This window comes from Camelus ferus, chromosome 21, assembly GCF_009834535.1.
Source record: "Camelus ferus isolate YT-003-E chromosome 21, BCGSAC_Cfer_1.0, whole genome shotgun sequence".
In the NCBI taxonomy this organism is placed as follows: Eukaryota; Metazoa; Chordata; class Mammalia; order Artiodactyla; family Camelidae; genus Camelus; species Camelus ferus.
Window position 1 is genome coordinate 5761669 of NC_045716.1, and position 20348 is coordinate 5782016.

At 35.4% G+C, this 20348-nt stretch overlaps 1 protein-coding gene and 1 non-coding gene across 4 annotated transcripts in view; one reads left to right on the forward strand and one right to left on the reverse strand.

The window, feature by feature from the left end:
* RASAL2 (RAS protein activator like 2) overlaps positions 1 to 20348 on the reverse strand; it is a 303510-nt gene that overhangs the window by 256452 nt on the left and 26710 nt on the right. The window lies entirely within an intron of this gene.
* Positions 14116 to 14187, forward strand: TRNAT-AGU. Its single transcript has one exon. It is a non-coding gene; the product is annotated as a tRNA-Thr (tRNA).

Here is a 20348-nt window from a genome sequence, read left to right on the forward strand (position 1 = left end):
TTAATTTCTGAGGAACCTCCAAACTGTTTTCCATAGTGACTGCAACAATTTACATTCCCACCAACAGTGCACAAGGGTTCCCTATTCTCTACATCCTCACCAGCACCTTTTCGTGTACCTGTTGGCCATTTATATGTCTCCTTTGGAAATTTTCTATTTGGTTCCTCTGCCCATTTTCTAATCGGATTGCTTAGGGTTTTTTTGCTATTGAGTTGTATGATGCAGCATTGTTATTAATAGTCAAAAAAATACATCAATTGGTGAATGATCAAACAAAATGTGATATATCCATATAATGAAATACTACATTCAATAACAAAAAAGAACTTATAACTGATGTATGCCACATGGATGAACTCAAAAAAATACTCAATGCTAAGAAGTAACACACATAATAACAATTTTTTATGATTCCATTTACATGAAATGTCAAAAAAACACCAATCTATATAGACAGAAATAGATTAGTGGTTACCTAGGTCTAGGGGCAGAAATGGGAATCAATTATAAATGGGCACAATTAACATGTTAGAAATGTCTTAAAATCAGATTGTTATAATAATTGCGTAACTATAAATATCTATTCATTGAGTTGTTTACTTAAAACCAGTGTGTTTCGTATTATATACATTACACCTCAATAAAGCTGTTTAAAAAAGTCTTGCAGGAGGGAGGGTATAAATCAAGTGGCAGAGGACATGTTTAGCATACATGAGGTCTTGGGTTCAATCCCCAGTACTTCCTCTAAAAATAAATAAATAAATAAATCTAATTACCTCTACCCATCCCCACCAAAAAAAAAAAATCTAAATCAGATCAAGCCCATGGATCTAACCACAAATATACAGGAAATGCAAGCACAAGATGACGTGTTAATGACATGAAACGGATGCAATCAGCAAAACTCAGACTGTAGGAAACTTTAAAAAAACAAAATCAAATCAATCCTATTTCTTCAACAACACATTGCAAAAGGGGGGTCAAGGAAAGAGAGAAATACAGGAAGAACCTATAAATTAAAATATAAATACATCAACGATTGAAATGTAGGAACTTACCTGGATCAAATTCAAATGAACTAAACATAATATGAAATTATAAGACCAGGAAAATACAAATACTGTATGGATATTAGATGATTTTTAAGAAATGATTAATTTGGAGGGATATGATAACAACATTAAGAGAATTCTTATTTTTTATAAATATATACTGAAATATTTATGGATGAAAAAAAACATAAGGGCTTTGCTTCAAAATAATCTGAAGTGTGTGAGTGAGAAGTGAGCTGTTACAAATGAAACAAGACTGGCCATGAGTTGATCACTGTTGAAGCTGACTGATGGTTACATGGGACGCATGACACAATTTTCTCCACTTTGGTGTATGCTTGAAATTTTCTATCAAAAAAAATTAAATTTGTGAATGAGAGAGAGAGATCAGTTTCTATGCCTGCAGAACAAATTATCTCTAAAATTAGAGGCTTCAAAAGATAAATAATCATTTATTAGTCAGGCATTTGAGAAGAGCTCTGCCAGTTAATTCTCACTTGGGGTCTCCCATGTGGTTACAGTCAGATATCAGATAAGGCTACATTCGACTGAAGGTTTGACTGGATATGGAAGATCAAAGTGTTACTCACCTGACTGGCAATGTGGTGCTACTCACTGATCTGTGTACAGCTGTGTACAGTTCTTTTAATCTCTGACACCAAATATATGATGTCTTTTCCAACATCAATTCTCTAATTCCCCAACACCAAGTGTCCAACAATTCACTTCAACTCTGACACTAACTACTCAGAGTTAGCTCAGAGCTCACAGGCTAAAAGCTCAGTCTTATAAGACTGCTAGGTGCTAATCACAAATCTACAGGAGACCACCCACACTTCTGACCAACTGGCTCTAAACTGGGGGTTCCCACAATCCCTTCTTGAGGTTCAATGATTTGCTAGAACTCCTGGAACTTAGGAAAACATTTTACCAACATTTTCTGGTTTATTATAAAGGATACAACTCAGGAACATCCAAGTGGAAGAGATGCATGGGTAAAGTATGGAGGGGCGAAGAGAGGGAGTGCCTGTGGAGCTTCCATGTTCCTCCCAGGCATGCCACCCTCCCAGAACTTCCAAGCGTGTACCAATTGGGAGTTCACCCAAATCTCACTGTTCAAAAGCTCCTAAAGAGCTCAGTATCTAGCCTCTTCCTTCCCTGGAAGTCAGCTGATGGGGTGAAAGTTCCCACCTTTTAATCACATGGTCTTTCTGGTGATCAGCCCCATCCGAGGCCAACATTCAGCGTGGAAGGGGACTATACTCGGGAGTGAATTCCAAGAGGCTTGGATCATTAGAGACCATTCTGGAGGCTGCCTACCACACTATACAATTGATTCTCATTATTTGTAGTAGGTATTTTCTATAAAGTCACTGCAAACACTGAATTAGTGATTACGGAACCATTGCTCCTAGGGGAAATACTAGGTTAAGTTCCTGTGCACCTCTGCTCACATCTGCATCAACTGACCAATATATAATCTTGTTTTATGTGTGTTTCTGTTTAAAATATCTTAATATATATTGTCAACTCACTAACATTGAACTCACAGCCAAGAACACTGTAACTCATGCCTGAATGAAGTGAATCTAACATACATACTTTCTTCATAAAGCATATCACAGCTTTCTTGAGCTTAGGAACATCAGATAGCAGTTAAGGACTATGCTTGGGTGCCATTTTAAACAGCAAAATCACCAACAAAAAGCATAAAAATAAGATAAAAACATGGAATTAATTGGATAGCAAAAAGGGCACAAGTTTATAGTAAAAGAGTTAAAACAAAAAGGCAGAGCATCACATTATCTGATCTCAGCTGGGAACCTGCACATCTAGAGACTCAAATTTGCTGCTCTGCAAATGGCCATGAAAGCAAGAGAGTATTGACTTTAAATTACAAATAAAATTGAACAGGCAGGCAAATTCTCAAATACCAAATCCATAAATAATGAGGAGCAGTTATATATGCAAAGCATTGGGGGAAAATGTTAAAAATATTAATTTTTAATGGCTTCAAGTTACACATCCATTTGGGGAGTTTCAGTCATCATGTGCGTCTACACTAAATAGTTAAGTCCTTAAGGAGACTAGTCTAAAATGTAATACCTTACAATGTTTAAGAGTAGATAGAGCCAACTGAATGAACTCCTTTTTAACATGAGAAATTTCAGCAAATTTTACTGATACCCTTGAAATTTTAGAAGCAACTAGCTTCTTTTTATTAATATTCATTTCGCTTTGTATTTTTAACCCCAGGCAAGCATCTTGTCTGATACAGATGTTTGTTTTCTTTTCCACTGGGAAATATCTTTAAAGAAAAAAAATCTACCAAATTTTCCTAATAATCATTTTAGGGTTATAAGTAGTATTAAAAGTATTGTTTCACCAAAAAACAGAAAATGCACATAAGACCTAAGTAATCTTTTTTCAACTCCAACAACACTAAAAAGCAGACAAACAAACAAAAAGCACTAAAATTTATCCCCTCAAAATGTGTATTTGTCCTTCAGTATCCAAGGGGGGAATGGTTCCAGGATCCCTCCCACACCCGCCCACCATGGATCCCAAAATCTGCAGGTGCTCGAATACCTAAACAAAATGGCATAGACTTTGCATATGACCCATGTACCTCCTCCTGTATACTTTAAGTCTAGGTTACAATATCTAATACAATCTGAAGGCTATGTAAATGGCTGCCTACAAAGGCAAATGTAAGTTTTTCTTTTTGGAACTTTCTGCAATTTTTTTTCCAAATATTTTCAACCCCTGGTTGGTTGAACCCAAGGAGGCAGAACTCATGGATATGGAGGGTCTCCTGTACCATCACCATCTAGGCACCATCTACAATTTCACGTATAAACTTCCCACATTTTGAAACCACAATACAATAACTCATGTTCTTTTTAAAAAAAAATCAGAAAGCTACAGATCTTTAAAAACTGTGAACCCATTCAAAACAAGTGTTCATTAAACTACTACACTGATAACAGTGGAATTCTATTCAAGAGACATGAATTACTGCACTAGCTCTTATACCAGGTTTGGTCACATTATTTATATTTTCTGGACCTAATTTCCTTATCTTAGAAATATAAAAATTGACCTGTAATAAGAACCCTTCCAAATCTACAACTTTATAATTACTTCCTCATAAATTATAATATAGTAAGAATCCTAAACCCAGAGAGAACAATATTTAACTATCAAAACTGTAACTCTAAGGCAGCTGTGCCGGCCACATTCACCTCTCCAATGATTACAAAATTCCCAGTGAAGAAGATATCTCTCCCCCTTTATTCTTAGGTTTTTTATAAATCTTAATTCTCTTTCTCTCTCTCTTTCCTCCACTCTTGAAAGCTCAAGAAAATGTAACCTAAGGATTGAGAGATCCTAAACTACAGTTTAAAAAAAGGATGATGATGATGATCATGATGATGACTGATGATGATGAAGGAATTTTGAACTACAGACAATCCCCACAGAAACAACAAGGATTTAATATTTCTGTATCACAATATTTGAATTTAATCCCTAGTGTCCCCACTAATATAACAACAGGTGATATTTTATCTTCTATGGAGAAAATTATCAATTGATTCTTATTTAGCCTTAAAAAAAAACACAAAACCATTAAGTCCAATACACTACAATTTCTTAACTGAATCAGGAAACAAAACAAGGCTTTTAATTTTTTTTTAAATCTCAGAAAATCTATGAAAGATGAAAATTTGAGTAGCAAGGTTATCTAATGACCTAACAAGGGGCTAATTTACAATCTAACTCTCCTAAAAGAGAAAAATTATTTTAAAAATGGAAAAATTACAAGTTGAACCATCTAAAGCAGAGAGTGACACTAATAGAACTCACAACGTTTATCAACTGAGGTTGTGGAAGTTTCCAAATACAATCCAGTAACAGTCACTCCAAGCCTAATTGTTTCCATTAACTAATGAAGGAAGATAACCAATGGTAAGACAATAGACAATTAAGAATCAGAGTGATCCTATTTGCATGTTAAATGTAATTTATTTTAAGTGTAAAAGAAAATCATTCAGACTGCACTATTTGATTAAATCTGCCTGCCTTCCATTTAGGAGGGTGGCAGAAGGAAAGATGATGGGAAAGTGATTTCATACAAAGAAAGAAGAGCATCCTTTTCAAAATGACTACTTTGTTTCCAATGTGGCTCACAGACACAACTTGGAATCTCCAACTGATACTCAAAACGTTTGTCAAAAAGGTAAATTAATGATTAAGGCAAAATATGTAGAAAGACAAAGACAACAAACACCATTAGGCAAAGAACAGAAAATTAAGAGATGACAAGCAGAAGGGGAAGACTGCCATGGTTGAAGAAGCACTGGCAGATATATTTAGGATAAGGGAAATCATGAATTAAAACTACAAAAACTTTAGTTTCTTTTATTGACAATGTGTACAGCAATCAGAAACAAAAAAATCTACTTTATGACACATGTTGCACTTAATCAGATTCTGGCCTGCTACTTAAGAGGTTAAAACTCCTACAAGTAAGTGCCTACAATATTCCCTGTATACAGCAAATACTCAAAAAGTACCAAAGAACATAAACTCTTCCTATCTTATTCTCCATAACTTAGGAATCTGAAAGACTTCTAAGTTTTCATACCACTATGCAGCGCATAAATTAATGAAGAGTTTAGAGATACCTATGTCCTAGAATGACCTAGCTCAACAAGGACATTTTTACACTAGTGTAGATCATCTTACATGGCACAACCCTCTCTAATGAAATACACTTAATCACCTGTATTTAAAAGAAAGAAGGAAGGGAAGATGAAAGGAGGGGAACAGAGAGAAAACGCATGCACAAGCTAGCAAGCACCTATCACAGTAGTCCTGTTTTTCCCCGGGTTAGAGAAACAGAAGGTAAGTAGAAAATTATAGTAAAAGGAAATGTAATTTGCAAAATTACAGTGGTAATCTCCAACAATGCCTAAATAAATCCATATATTTACATGCCGATATTCATGTAAGTGCAGTAATAGCTTTAAGTGGCCACGGACAACTCCCCAAATTTCTCAGCTGTAACCTAGTAAAGAGTAAAGAATAAAATAGATGAGCCATATTAAGCCTGTTGATTATGCTCGTGATAAAAATCATTGTGTTTAAATTCGCCGTTTAGGTGACAGTAACTAAACAGTTTTCCTTCATATATATATGAAATTTGTCCCTGAAGGGTCAAAATTAAAAGTCAAAGTGGTTTACCAAGCCTTACTCTTTTTTGTTACTTCTTTAATTCCTTACTTACGGTTTTATACCCCTTTTTAAAAAATGAGTGAAGGAAAAAAAAAGACCATCAGAGAAATACCAGTTACTCCAGTGTAGACGCTTATGGTAGACTAGCAACTCAGTCTTTTTCTGGCAAGGCTGGAAAACGGTCGCTCAGTAAGGTGGGCTTTCTCCAGGTGTACGTATGTGTACAGCAGGGTTCTCTTACTGCGTCTCAGACCACCAGGGGAAAAAACATCTTTCCTTGTATATTTTTCTTTTTTGCCAAAGGGAGCCTGTGAGCTGATACATATTTTAATAGTTTGTTCATATTTACTTACCCATTTTACTGCTCATATAAAGAAACTTGAGGAAAGCAGAATAGAAGGTAAAGGTGAAGACAAAATATCTGATCCTCCTAATATAAAAGTTCAAAATAAAACAATTTGAAGAATTTACCATAAGCATCTACTTTGGCATAACCAATTCAAAGAAAGATTTAATTATAGCTGTATTTGCATCTTCATAAATAATCCGCGTGATATGAAACAAATGAACCAATCTCAAGAAAACTGGAAACAGCCAAAGGCTATTGCTAAAAACAAGCGTTTTATGCCACTAAGTGACTTTGGCATTCACACCAAGCCTTTATATAGACATCTGCACCTGCAGGTTAGCCTGACATTACGCCATGCTGAGACTAGGTCGGTGTGGGAAAGGTTACTGTCATCCATCACTGTGAAAATTAATAGCTTTGTAATAGTTGAAGGAATAAAGGTATGGCACAGCAACCTTGCAGCAAATATAATTTGCTACCAAAAAAGCGTAGGCAAAATCCATTCATAACATTCCCTTCTCAAGGCCACCTACAAGCTAATTCATTATTCAAATGCCAAAGACAGCAGCAGGCACACATACTCAGCCAATAAGTCACCATTATAAAAGCTGCATAAACACTTCCAGCTCAATCATCTAAGAATAACAGAATGAGACAGGAACATGTTTCCCAAGCATCTCATCAATAAAACTTGCAACAGCTTTGAAAACACCATGATTACATGCAAAAATAGGCTTAGCTAATATTTTTTGAGTGGCTCATAGAATAATTTATACACCCCAAGTTTTCTCTGATTTTCTTTCTGAACATCAGAAAAATGAAGAATGGAATCTGACTAGAACTGGTATTTATATAATAGCTAAATAAAGCTTGCAGTGCTAAGACTACCTCCATTTGTGAAAGATAATGTCAGAATCCCCTTAGGACTCCAGAGCCTGAGTCTGGAGTTTTTACTCTGAGGAGTAAAAACAAGAAAGATTATTCCTCTCTATAGTGAAAAATCAAAGTATAATCTGTCTTATTTCCCAGAAGGGCCTTTTTAAAGCCCTCTGAATAAATGTGCAAGGCAATCGTCCGTGCTCATTCCAATAAGGAATTTACAAGAAAGACCTTGCTAACAGATGACTAACATTAATTTATTGCAAATTTGCAATAATCAACAAAATTTTAAGAATTACTTATTGTATCCCAGTAGAAACAGAGACTATTATTTCCCTCTCTGTGGTAGAGAATGCTACTTTCCTATCCAATATAAACTCTCTCTGCTTTCCTCAATAATAGAACCCCAATTTTATTCAGGCAGCAATGCACCTAGTTTAGTTTTGCTTATAGCCGGGTATGACCACATGTCTAAATTCTGGCTAATGAGATTAGGTGGAAATGTTGTGTGGGACTTTCTGGGAACGCTGCTTATTATGTAATTGATTCAACTGAACACTGGAGTCTTTTGGCCCTCTCCCCTTCCTCTCTGCTGCTGTCTGGGATACTGACACAACGGCTGAGCACAGTGGTCCATACAGTTACCTTAAAGGTGATTCCAAGAAGACAAAATAATTTTAGCTATTAAAATGGTTGATGGCCTTCCAAAGGGCCACAACACATAAACAAATACACATGATATCTAAGATTATTAAAATTTCATGGTGGAGTCTAAACGGCTCCTTGAAATACTGCTTTTCCAGACCAACAGGTGAAGAGCTCACAAATACACAACTGCCAAAAACTGAACCAAACAAGATGTCCTTTGAGAGTTGAATGTATAAACAAATTGTGGTACATCCATACAGTGGAGCATTATCCAGCAATAAAAAGAAACATTACCAAGCCACAAAAAGACACGGAGAAAACTTAAATGCCTATTAGTAAGTAAAAGAAGCCAGCTCGACAAGGTTACACATTATATGAGTCCAACCATAGACTACTCTGAAAAAAGGAATACAGACAGTAAAAAGATAATGATTGCCAGGGATTCAGGGGGAAGAGGGTGGAGGATGGATGAAGAGGTGGAACACAGGTCATTTTTAGGGCAGTGAAGCTATACTGTATGACAGTATAATGATAGATACGTGATATTATGCATTTGTCAAAACCCATAGAACTGTACAACACAAAGAGATGAAACCTAACCTAAACTACAGACTTTAGTTAACAATAATGTATTGATACTGGTTCATCAACTGCAACAAATATACCACACTAATGACAAACGAAATTGTGCACATGTTGGGGAGGGTTGGGGGGGTGGTATGGGAACTCTCTGTACTTTCTGCACAAGTTTCTGTAACTCTAAAACTGCTCTAAAAAATAAAGCATATTTTTTAAAAGGCTGGTGGCAGGTGGCTTGGGTGGGGGAGATAATGAAGAAAATGTTGTGGAGCACTGATCTAGTCTAAAAAGAGAGGCTCCAACTATTTCAGTTTTAAACTTTAATCAGCTTTCAGAGGTTTTAGAATAATAATGTAGAATTGGTTCAAATCCTGACATTTATTACTAAGGTGATAAGCTCTTTAACCTGTTACAGTATTGTAAAATGGAGGTTAAAATGTCCACTTTACACAGGGCATATGCAAAAAGGAAAATGCTATGAACAGCAAAGTACATATAAGTGTACTTGGTAAAGCGCTCGGACTTTGACAAGAGTACTCTTCCACTATCTTATCACAAAACAGCAAAATCTGTGTACATTTCATTCTCATGAAAGGTAATAAGGTGTCTAGACTATTTTACCACTACTTTAATTTGCTACAAAGAAAACCATTCTGCAAAAATCTATGTTAAAAAAAAGTGTAACATGGCAATTGATAACTTTTGATGACAATTATAATACAGCATATATTCATGTGATTTAGTGAACAGTACAGTACTGCACCAAAATAAACAACTTTCTTGTTTTTCCCCCCCTTGTCACAGACAACTTTCCAACTGGTAAAAACTAAAGAATATTTTGTCTATAGCTCTGTACCAAACTGGTACTCAGAAAGAAGAATGCAATAATGGTAAGGAGTTACTTTTTAAAATTCAAAAGCTCAGTAATCTTCTCTCCTTTGTATTTATCTATAATATTAAGGAATTTAGTTTTCTTTTTCAAAATGCCCAATAGAAAATGTTTTGTATTCCACAGTGGAAAGGTATTACATAACCTTAAAATTCTAAATAAACCAGCCAACCACAGTTGTCACACTTTAATAGACATTTAAAAACTAGCTAACACTGGGGGAGAGTATAGCTGAGTGACAGAGTGTGTGCTTAGCCATGCACGAGGTCCTGGGTTCAATCCCCAGTCAGTACCTCTGTTAAAATAAACCTAATTACATCTTCCCCTAAACAAAAACAACAACAAAAACCAAAAAAAAAAAAAAAAAAAAAGCTAACACTTATATAGCATTTATAGATGTCAGGTATTAAGTGCTTTATACATATATACTAATTTAATCCTCAGAAGAATCCTCTGAGGTAAGTACTAGCCATCAAATCTATGAGGGTGGCTGGTTGCTCTCATCTTACCAGAAGGTATCAACAAAAGATTTTCAAATAACTTCATGTGTATTGTCATCTGACTGACAGTAAGACACGGCAATCATAAATATATATCCTGATTTCAGAGCACTTACAACGTTAAAAAAAATAAAGTTTGCAGTTCAGAATCAAAGGAAATACAGCATTTCCATCCCATTTAGAGATGCGGGAACTAAGGAATAAAAAGGTTCTGCTGCTTGCTCAGGGTTTATATGGCTTATAGACAGAACCTTACTACAGCTCTCATTCTGAAAAGAGACCAACACAGCGATGCCTGTGATGAATTACAGAGAGAAGATGCATGATAAAGTCAGTTCTAATTCATGTCACTGTTCTGAAAAAGTATTCTGTGAAAAAAATCTTACATTTGAGGTATATCCCTATGAGGCATAAAAGAGCCACCATTATGATAACGGCCAGGTTCAAGAGTGTATAATATCATTCATCTGACAATGTCAAGGAACTTGAGGAGAATTAGCTCATGTCTTCAGAATGGTTATCAATTATTATTCTCCCCTTTCTATAAAGGCACCCAAAAGATCTTCAGATTCTAAGCAGATTCCTCCCTGTGTAGTCAAGGACAGACATCAATCACCATTTTTCTATTCCTACAACAATCTGAATACTTAACTAACATATCTAAAAATAGTTAACCTTAATTTTAACTTTGTCATTCACGTGGAACATTTGTCAAAAACATAAGAGTGACAGAAATTTTATATTAACCAGCTTTAGGAGCTAATACGTAAACTTTCTCTCAACTGAATCTTGCCAATGACTTTATTCTTTAGGACTGCACTTGGGAACTTATTTAAAGGACATAATGAGTAGATGCAATGCATGATACCAGACTGATACCAGTTTGCAAAAAATGAGTTGTAAAGGAATTTTGGGGTTAAATGGATCACTAAAAGAGATGAAAATTTACTAAAATGTAGAGAGAACTGAATAAAAAGCAAGTTAACATTAAGTGTTCAGACAATGGTAGGCTTAAATGGTGGGAATTTAACTTTTTCTGCTTATCTAAATACTTGAGAAAATATAAATTATACATTTTTTAAGTTTCAACAATGCACCTGGACTACAGTAATAAAAGTTTTTTTTTTAAAGGACAGGAACAAAAAGAAAGGAAACACAAGAGAAGGGAAGAAAGAGGGAAAAGAAAAGAGGGAGGAAAGAGGAGGAGAGAAAAGGGAAGGGGAAGAAAGAAGGAAGGAAGGAAATGGAAAAGAAGGAAGGACAGACATGGCTTTAGAATTAGACTGACCTGGGTTCACATCCTGGCTGCATTACTTAAGAAGTTTATGACCACGGACAAGTTACTTAATCTCTTAACTTCAGTTGCTAGAGAATATCACCTGTGTTATGAAAATAAAGGGATTAAATGAAACAATTAAGTACTACCTAACACACTAAAGACTGATTAAATATTAGTCATCTTCCTCTTCCTTCTCCACTGCTACCAGAAGGTAGGAAAAGCACCAGTTCCCTCCTGAGTGCTTCTGGAAAGTGTGGAGTGGGCGAGAAGTGAGAGCATCTCTGCTGCCATCTGTTTGGCAATCCAGGGCAGAAATGGTGAAAAAAACGGTACCTACTACAGACACATTATATATTTTTACTTAAAGAGTATTTGGTATTGGTTTAACCAAATTATGAAGTCACAGCCATGATGTTTTGGTCACAAACAAATTATTTCAAAAAAATTCCTAACTCTACTGTTGACTATTTTTGAAATGGAGCAAGATTCTGTGGGGCCCTCCTGGGTACAAATCCTTACTGTGTCTCCCCTGCCCGGACCTTTGTAGGAAATAGGCTTCATTTAGTCTCCTTGACCATCCCTGAGTTCCAAAGGGCAGACTCAAATGGTTGCTTATCAGAGAAGCGAGGGAACGCAGTAACTAAAGAGGAACAGTCAAAAAAGGAACAACAGTGCAGCCAAATGAGGTAGGGTCCTCAAGGAATATACATAACAATACCTTTGAGTAGGAACTGGGGCCCACATCCAGGTGGTGGAGCACAGTAACTTCAGGCTTAACCCAAGATTCCCGGAACACAGCCCTGCTATCTTACCACCAACCAGTCAGAAGAAAGTCTGCACACACTGGAAGATAACTGACCCTCTGACCCCCTCTCTAAATGATTCTCCTTTTAAAAATTTTCATGGTCTATGCAGAATCTTAGAAGTTGGCTTCTGAACATCCACCATCTCACCAGGTTGCCGGCCTCCTGAATAAAGCAAACTTTCTGTCCCTAACAGCACATGTCTCTTGAATATTGGCTTTTCAAGCAGCAAGAAGCCAAACCTGAGTTTGGTAACATTTTGAAAGTCAAAACAGTTGACTATTTGAAAGCATCAGTCAGCATCTAAGGCTGACTCTTCCTAAAAGCACTCTGCCTAAAAGAGTGTTCATTCTGTGAAATAAAAGGTAAAGTCCTTTCAAAGTTAACAGAGGTTAATAAATTAATCCCCAATATTATTCCCTAGTACATATTCCAGATGAGACATGTATAGTAACAGAATGTTGTTAGCATGAAGAGAAAAAAGGCTATGGGAGTATATGCGTCTTCAAAGTGTTCCAGATAATCTGCTTAGCCAACACTAAAAACTGTGCAACACTTCACAGAAAAACAACAGAACAGACAGCAGAACTCACTTCAAATGTTCAATTCCTAACTTCCTTAAAAATGCAGTAATTGGAAGAGGACAGAGGGGAAAAAAAAAATTCTAAGAGCAGAAACAGAGAGAGGAGGGGGAACTTCTATCATCTCTGCAGTTAATTTAAATGTTCTACTAAGAAAGGATCATAAATCTACATGGCTCCCCTCTAGAAAATTTTATTCATTGGATTTTGAAAAAAAAAAAAATCTTGAAATCAAGTAACAAACATTAGGTTTTCAGATTCTGAATAATAACAGAAAGATATACTCCTTCTCTGGGATTAACTGCAGCACACTGTCTCAAAATTTTTGGAAATCAGAGTTGCAGTCCTTATGGATTTAAACTCACCAATGGCTTCCACCACACTTAGGATTAAATACAAATGAATGCTTGCCACAACCTCCAAGAGCATTAAGATTTGGCTCCTACCAACCTCTCCAATCTTATCCCCACTCTGTGCAGGCACAACGTCTTTGAAGAGCTCACTAAACTGTCAAGCTCATCTTCACCTATAGCCTTGTGCATGTCATCTCCGTTGCCTGCGCAGGGCTGGACTCTAAGGCCTCAGTTTAAATACATCTCCTCAAGGAAACCTTTTCTGACTGCCTTGTCTTTTCATTCTTTAAAAGAAAGGAGTAAAATGAAGGTAAATAAGATTACTGAGTATCTAAGAAACACGGGGCAACCCTTCACATGATTTCCATTTAATCACCACAACAAACTTCAGAGATTGGTACTATTTTCATAGATGAGGAAACAGACTCAGAGATTAAATAGCTGATCCAAGGTCACAAAGGTAATATATAACGGAGATTAAAGCCCGAATTTGTCTAATCCCAAACCCACGATCTTTCTGCTGCACTATATTGCCTCTTTATTTAAACAGAAACTATCTTACTAGGAGGAAATGTTTAATCAAATACAAAACTACAAAAAGGACTGAAGTTTACATAAAGACCTATAAACTGACAGTCTGGATAATTTACTATACTCAGAACTCTCATTTGGTATCTGCATCTCTTTTATATTAGCAATTAGCTTACTAGGATCATTAAAGGAACAATGGCTTTTTCTCCTGAGACTCAAAAAGTTCATAAGATATACTTAAAATACTGCTATTTCTCTTCTATACTTCATATATTTGGTATAATAGGTAAGCCAACTAATTAAATTACCTGAATGTCTGAGTTTCTCCTAAAGAGTTCAACTAATACACACTCAGGAATGGCAGGTTATTTTGTTGCTTTTTTAATGAAGGGAAGATTTTTTACATTCCTCAATTAAAGATAACAAATTGGGGGGGGGGTATAGCTCAGTGGTAGAGTGTGTGCTTAGTATGCAGGAGGTCCTGGGTTCAATCCCCAGTACCTCCACTTTAAAAAATTAAATTTAATTTAAAAATAAATAAACCTAATTACCTCCCCCCAACAAAATTTTTTCAAAAAATAAAAATTAAGACAATAAATTGAAACTATATTGAGGCAAAGTTAATTTGAGAAAATTCACAAGTACTCTGGAAATTTATTTTATCTTGGTTTCTTACTGTTTACATACATGCCTAACTTTCCCAACTGGACTACAAAATCCTAAGGGGTAGAGTCTTTAACATAGGTATATACCCATAATTTATCTTGCAATGGAAGGACTCAAAATATTTTTAAATGCCAGATATTAGAAAAAAGAAACCAGTTTCCTTTTATATCCCCTATGTTAGTTTTAAAATATGTCCATAAATTCTTCAGCATTCCTCCCATTGAAATATGAAAACTAATTCTTCTCCCCTTGACAGTGGGTTGGCTTAGTGGCTCCCTTCTAAGAAAAAGAATAAGGCAGAAGTGACAGTATGTGATTTCCAAGACTAGGTCACAGAAGGCACTGTGCAGCTTGCTCCCTGCTCCCTCTTTCGGATCACTCCCTTGAGGGGAACTAGCAGCCACATCCTGAGAACACTCAAAGAGCTCTACAAAGAGGTCCACTCGGCTGGACTAAGGCTTCCTGCCAATATCGAGCCAGTGAGGAAGTGAGGTCTCCTAACAGCAGCCATGTGAGTGACCAATCCACCTGCCCCAAACAAGCCTTCAGATGATTACAGTCTGGCTGACATCTCAACTACAATGTTAGGACACCCTTAGGCAGAACAACCCTGCTAACTGGCTCAAAACCCTGCTAAATGGCTTGTGAATTTCTGGCTCACAAAACTGTGTGAGATAATAAATGTTCATTGTGTTTTAAATTGCTAAATTTGGGGCGGGGTGGGTGGTCTGTTACACAGCAATAGATAAAGGATTAAGAAATCTCTCAATTATTAAATTCCTTACAAATTCCTTACATTGATTCCTATGAACACCTGCTTCAACCTTTTTCCTTTCCCAACACTCATCAGAATCTTGGGGAGCCAGGTAGCTATTTATTTAGAAAAGGCCCTCCCACATGATCCTGTCACACTTCTCCCCGACTTGACAATTACTGATGAAGAACATAATTATCTGAAAATAAATGACATACCCTTTATATGTTGAGAAAATATAAAAGGCTTTGTCAGACTTAGCTAGGACTAAGGACTCCCTAACTGGTATAACTTATCTAAACCTCAGAGGGTTCCCCCTACTTTCTCTTTCACAGAAGTCCTATGAAAAGGTTTTCACAGGGAGCAGGGTAAGAGCCCCACCCAGAATGTTTATTAAAACTCTAATAAAGTAACTAATTACATATAACACAAATTTTCAAAGTTTTGTTAGACAGTAAGTTATAAAGCAACTAAAATTACCACTCTTCCCACCAAACATGCCCTCTCACTCCCTGCAAAAAAAAAAAAAAAAGAAAGAAAGAAAAAAGAAAAGACCAACAACAGGGAACTGTTTTCTAGTGGCACTTTTTTAAGCATCAGTTTATAAAAAAAAAAAAAATGCACCCCAGTGTTCATAGCAGCACTATTTACAGTAGCCAAGACACGGAAACAACCTAAATGTCCATTGACAGATGACCAGATAAAGAAGTTGTGGTATATTTATACAGTGGAATACTACTCAGCAATAAAAAGAATAAAATAATGCCATTTGCAGCAATATGGAGATCATCATTCTAAGTGAAGTAAGCCAGAAAGAGATAGAAAAATACCATATGATATCACTTATATGTGGAATCTAAAAAGGAAAAAAAAAGAGAGACACAAATGAATTCATTGACAAAACAGAAACAGATTAAACAGATTCACAGACATAGAAAACAAACTTATGGTTACCAGAGGGGAAATGGGATGGAAAGGGATAATTTGGGAATTTGAGATTTGCAGATACTAACTACTATATATAAAATAGATGAACAAGTTTCTACTGTATAGCACAGGGAATTGTATTCAATATATTATAGTAACCTATAATGAAAAATATGCAAAGGAATATATGTATGACCAAAACATTATGCTGTACACCAGAAACTGATGCAACATTATAAACTGACTATACTTCAATGTGAAAAAAAAAGAAAGAAAAGAAAAGTACCTTCCTAGCACACATGCCACATGAAGTTCGTCCTGCTGTTCATAAAGCTGCCAGGTTTATTCATGGCTGATACGAGACCAAAGTGATCACAGAGAGACGGATGGCGGGCATTTCAATTCATGCCATTTAAAAAAGCCCTCGTGGAAAAAAAAAAAGAAGCAAAACACGTAAGAGAGAAAGGACACAGAAAAAGAAGGATGATGGCAAACAAAGCACTGAGCAATAACAGACACCAAATTATACTCAACTCACGGATTTCATTTCTCTGCTCCAATCAAACTCTTGTAAAAGTATCATTTAAATTTCCAAAGTGCGAAAGGTGAATGAAAGCAACATAAAAGACATATAAATCATACAGTTATAGTACTCATCCTCCAAACCTCAAGAAAAACCCATCCTGTTGTTCAAATCCATTCTACAAAATGACAGTACAATAAAAATTTAGGGATTGGTCTTTTAAATAAATCACGCTTAATGTGAGTCATGATTTAAAATGTGCTACACCTGTTTTACAAATTGCCCTGCTGAATTTGGATATAATACGAAAAAGACCTGGTCTATATCTGAAATAAAGATTTTCTCTCCTCAATTATGCAAATGTCCATATTCTATAAAAAGCAAAGGGCTATAATACTAGTACTTATTTTAATTCTAAAATATATATCTTGATAATGAGCCTTAATATTTTAGTTTAATTACTCTAACTTACTGTGCCGGTATCAAAAAGAAAAAAGCATGTTTCAATGTGCATACAACATATAAAAATTTACTAATATTACCTTATAGTCAATTGTTTTTCAACAAAGATGCTAAGACCATTTGATGAGGAAAGGATAGATTTTTTTAAACAAATGGTGATAGGATAACTGGATATCAACATGCCAAAAACAAAAAAAAGCAATGTATAGACTCTTACCTCATATTGTACACAAAAATTTAATTACAAATGGATCACAGACCTAAACTTAAGAGCTAAAACTACAAAAACTCCTAAAAGAACCATAGAACATCATCATGATCTTTAGGTTAAGCAAAGAGTTCTGAGATATGATACCAAGAGCTTAATTTATAAAATAAAAAGATTGACAAACTCTAATTTACCAAAATCAGAAACTTCTGCACTTCAAAAGAGATCGTTAAAAAACAAACAGACAAGCCACAGACTGGGAGAAAATACCTTAAAACTGCATATCTTTTAAAAGACCTTGTATTCTGAATATATCAATAATTCATACAATCAAATAATAAAAAGATAATAAAATTTAAAAATGGGCCAAAGGTATGAATTGACATTTCACTTAAAAAGATATAGGCATGTCTAATAAGCATTCAGCATCACTGGCAATCAAGAAAATGCAAATTATGAGGTACTCAACATCACTGGCAATCAGGAAAATGCAAATTAAAACCACAATGCGATACCACTTCACACCTACTAGGATAGCTATACAAAACACTCACACAGAGCAAATACAGGTTGTAGAGGATTCAGAGAAACTGGAAGCCTCATACATTGCTGGCGGAATGCAGAATGGTGCAGCTGCTATAGAAAACAGTTTGGTATTTCCTCAAAAGGTTAAACAGAGAGTTATCATACGACCCATTCCTTCCAATCCTAGGTATTGTGAAATAAAATTCATATTTAATGGCAAGACTGGAAAGACGTAAGTATTTTTCTCTGCCCTTTGGCCGCCTCTCTTCCCCATACTATGCACTGTGTATCTGCATTATGCATCAACCAAACCTTCCCCATAGGCAGAAATACTTGCTCAGCCATAAAGAGCAACATTCCCCTGGCATCAACAAGACAACTCCTTAACAGATAACATTTCTTCAATGTAAGGGGCCACAATGATGACGCTTAGACCTGGATTATGCAAACTGTCAATAATACTTTATCTGATGTAGCATCCTCTGTCTCAAAAACCTTATATAACTGTACTTGGATTTCTAACAGGCAGAACCGTTCTCAGAGCTTTCCCAGATGCTCTTTCCAGGTTATATCCTCAAATTTGGCTCGAATAAAATTTTCCATTTCTTTCTTAGGTCAACTGATTAACTTTTCATTGACACTATATATTTAAGAAAATTGAAAACATAACACAAAAACTTATACATGAATGTTCATAGCAGTATAATTCATAATAGCAAACAAGTGGAAACAACCCAAATGCCCATCAGTTAATGAATAGATGAACTAAGTGTTATATATTTCTACAATGGAATATTATTCAGCCATAAAGAGAAATGAGGTACTGATTCATGCTATAACACAGATGAACCTTGAAAACATTATGGTGACTGAAACAGAAACCAACCACATATTATATGATTACATTTATATGAAATGTCCATAAAAGGCAATTTAGACAGTTGGAAAGTAGATCAGTGGTTGCTTAGGGCTGAAAGTAGGAATTAAGTGCAAACCGATACAAGGGAACTTTTAGGGGTAATGGAAATGTTCTAAAATTGAACTGAAGTGATAGTTGTACAGTTCTATAAATTTACTAAAAATCAGTTAATTTTACAATTACAATAAATGAACTTTATGGTTCACTTTATACACAAATTGTCCCTCAGTAAAGCTGTTTAACAAAAAAGTTGTACAAAAAAATGTACACAGTATTATGTTTCAAATCACATAAATGATTCTCTTCTTCCTGTTATGTGATCAATTTGAGATACTGAGTTATTCACTTAATCCTCACAACCAGCTAGATTTCTATTATTACCTCCATATCACTAACCAGGAAATTTAGACACAAGGAGATTAAGTAACCTGTTATTCAGAACTGGGATTGGAACGCTAGTTAATCTGATTTCAAATAAACAAAAATTGATAGGTACTTCATGTGTTTATAAAATATAATAGGCATTTTCTATATGGGTCAATATTTTGAATTCTGAGGTTTTCAACAGGAAAGAAATTCTTTAAATCACCAAAGAAATCATAAATACCTAAGAAGTGATATAGAAAGAACACTCCATCAGGATCAGAAGGCCTGAGTTGATAAACCTTATATGAAAATGAGAACTGAACTAGATTATCACTCCAAAGTCCTTTCAATTTTGTCTCACAAAATAAAATGTCTCCCAAAGAAAGCAGACATTTTTCACAAAGGTGTTCTATAGCTTTCCACGACATAGCCACCATGGCAATCATTACTCCCTCCCAATTTTTCATATGCCTTAGTAAGCAGGGTAGAGAGGTACTGCTTTCTATCCAGCCCTCTTTTCCGCTAGTCATTCACTGCAAACTTTATTCTTTACAAACAAAGTAACAATGCCAGAATTCAACTGAAGTTATGCACAACTGTCCTGATCAGAGATTGAAGGGGAAATGTGTCTACAGGCTAGGGAAATATATGTAGGAAAAGTCTAGATTTGAGAATAAGCATTGAGTAAAGAAAGACAAATATACTAAAGGCCCTTTATACCAAGATCACTGCTATAGTTTATCTCCAGCCTAAAAATAGCAAAGTTACAAAATGTAATGTTCGTTCCATTTCTTCTGTGTCTTGAGTTTCATTTATATCATTTACATACCAAATAATGTACCCTGGAAATTTTAAAACTCAGAGGAAGCACTATCAAAGGAATCATTTTTACTTACTATTTGTGGATGGAAAAAGTTAATGCTGTTTTTGTTATTCTAAAAGGAAAAAAGAGACTAAGACTTCCTTGTGCCTTTGAATGCTTCCATTTCAGAACAGAAAGCACTTTTTTTATGTTGTCTAATTTTTAAGAGGCTGTAATATCTCATCAAAACTCAAGAATAATTCCAAGTCAAGAGAAAACACTGAACTTAAACATACTTAAATATACTATCATTAAGTACTGGATAATAGTAATTGTTAGAAGGAAAGTTACTTTAAAAACATGAACCACCTTTGCTAAGTCTCTATTTTCAAACTATTCTACCCTCCTATTTATGACACATTCTGGAAATAATAAAATTAATAAAAGAGTAGAATCAACCTATAATCTGTGGGTCACATTATGACTGAGGCAAAAGAAGCTATACACTGAAGGAC